This window comes from Furipterus horrens, unplaced genomic scaffold, assembly GCF_987537825.1.
Source record: "Furipterus horrens unplaced genomic scaffold, mFurHor1.1.pri manual_scaffold_1, whole genome shotgun sequence".
Lineage (NCBI taxonomy): Eukaryota > Metazoa > Chordata > Mammalia > Chiroptera > Furipteridae > Furipterus > Furipterus horrens.
This window is the reverse complement of record NW_028327171.1, coordinates 216,879,924-216,882,239: the sequence shown is the minus strand read 5'-3', so window position 1 is coordinate 216,882,239 and position 2,316 is coordinate 216,879,924.

Sequence of the window (2,316 nt, the reverse complement as noted above, 5' to 3'; positions counted from 1 at the left end):
GGCCACTCTTCAGCCTGCGGCTGCTGGGACAGCAGCGGGCGCTTTAAAAAAAAAAAAAGTCAAAGCCCTGAAGAACTTTATTTGGCGCTCGGTCGCGAACAACGGCGTGCGCCGAAGAGGCTGGGCCTCTCTCATTGGCAGAGGGCGAGGCCGGGGGCGGGGTCGGATCGCGCGGCCCCCGATGACTGGTCAGGGACGGCGGGGGCGGGGCCTCTCCGTCTGTTTTGGAGCCTGCGCACCCGAGCGCCCGGGCTCTGCGCCCCGTTACCGCGTCCATTCAATTCGTCCAGTGCTGGGCCTGGGCCTGCGGCTCCGAGGGGACCCGCGCCGCGCCGCGCCGCGCCGGCACCGACCCCCTCGGTGCACGTCCTTGTGTGCCCGGCGCCGTGCGCGGGCCGCAGCGGGCCGGGCAGTGGGAGCGTTAGGGGGCGGGGCGTGCAAACTGCCGCCAGCCCTCCGGGGGCCTGGGCCGAGGCTGCGGGGAGTGGGCGGGCCCTTCCCGTCCTGTCCTCGCGGGTTTCATCCCTTCTCCCCCTCGTACACGTCTGTGCTTTAAGGGTCTGCCCCGAGTTGTGCAAATTCTCGCGTCCGTTAGTGCCCCCGCGTGGGCGGGGAGACGAGCGGGCGGCGCGGGGCGGGGGTCGGACAGGCGCCCGGGGGAGTGGGCCGCCGCGTGGCCTCGGGGAAGGAGCCGAGGCGCTGGGACTTCACTCCCAGGAGCCCCGCAGCGAGGCCCGGACGTGACCTGACCGTGCGGCTTTCTCTCTAAGACACGCTTCTGCCCGAGCGAGCCGGCGGCGGGTGGGGGCAGACGGAGCGGAGGCCGGAGCCAGGGGCCGTGACGCGCCGGGCTCAGGCGTTCCTTCTGCGGGGGGCAGTGTCCTTCCTCACCCGGCCAGCCCTCAGCATCCTAGGCGTGCGGAGGCTGTGCAGCCGGTGCCCGCGGCCCTGCCTTCCCCGCAGCTGCTGCTCAGCGCGTCCCTTCCCCGCCGCCCATCGGGTCCGGCCCCGGAGCGCGCAAGCGCGGGGCCCGCATCGCACAGGACAGAGCAGCCGCGGGAAGCCCGTGCACCTGCCGCCTGCAGGGAGCGTGCCCGGCACGGGGCTGGGGTCCCGGCATTCAGGAGGCCCTGCCAAGGGGCCCGACGGGCGCCCCCAGCCCCGGCTCCTCGTGGCACAGTGACAGGGACGGCAGGGACCGCGGCGGCGGCCTGCGGTTCGTCCTTGCGCAGCACCTGCGCTGCTTGCTGTTCTAGGTCTCTGACGTCCACGGCAGCGAGGGCTGTGGGCCAAACGCCGCAGGACGCTTTTCCTTAAAAACCAAACCAAACCTCGGAAATGGGTACCCATTAGAATTATGTGAATACCGGAGCGAACAAAGCAGGCACAAGCAGGAGCCACCATCCAGGGTGGCGTCTGGGGTCTGCACCCCGGCTGCCACCCCTGGGGCCGCAGGTCACCCGAAGCAGTCACCTGGGCCCTGGAGGCCCCGCCCCTGCAGCCCCAGCTCGGCTCTCCCTGGACAGGGTAGAGAAGCCGCCTTCTGGCGACTTTCCAAACCCTGATGACGGAACTCCCTCCGGGGACAGCAATGTCGCAACACCCGTTTGTGGAGACGCAGACGAGCCGCCTTTCAGAGTGGGCTGGGCCACCGGTTGCTCTGCTGGCGGCAGGTGACTTACAGTCCCTCGGGAGGGGAGGGCAGTCAGTCCTAAAGCCGTGGAGTCTTTTCCCCAGTAATTTCCCTCCAGGGAGTGGCCCGAGGAAGGAAGCCAAGCGCAGAGGAAGACCTGGCACAAAAATCCCCCGGGCGTGGTGGGACTTGGAAGCAGCCTTCTGTTCAGTATGGGGGGCGGGTAACAAAAGGGCCACTCATTCCCGGGCAGGGACATTCCGCAGCCATTAGGCATGATCATTGTGCAGATTATGTATGACCACAAACATGCATGTTAAGGGAAACGGCAACATTCCAGCTACAAAATCAATGACTACAGATCTGAAAAAGATAACTATATGGGCAGAAACTACAGGTAAATGAACAACAAAATAATTTTTGTGTCTGGGTGGCAAAATTATGAATTAATGTTCCTCTTAAAAAAAACCCTGCCATTTGTTTTGTTTATACATTGTCTTCATAGCAATACAATACAAAGGTCTCTTAAACACAACCGAACCTTAATTTGAGATCCAGGTCTTGCGCAAAATAAGTGATTTTAATTTGCTACTTGTTAGAGAAATAAACATGGAGAAGCTTCAGTCTCTCCGGTGTCCCGCTGCAGCTTGGCTCCTGCAGACAGGCCCCCTCTCCAGGGTGAG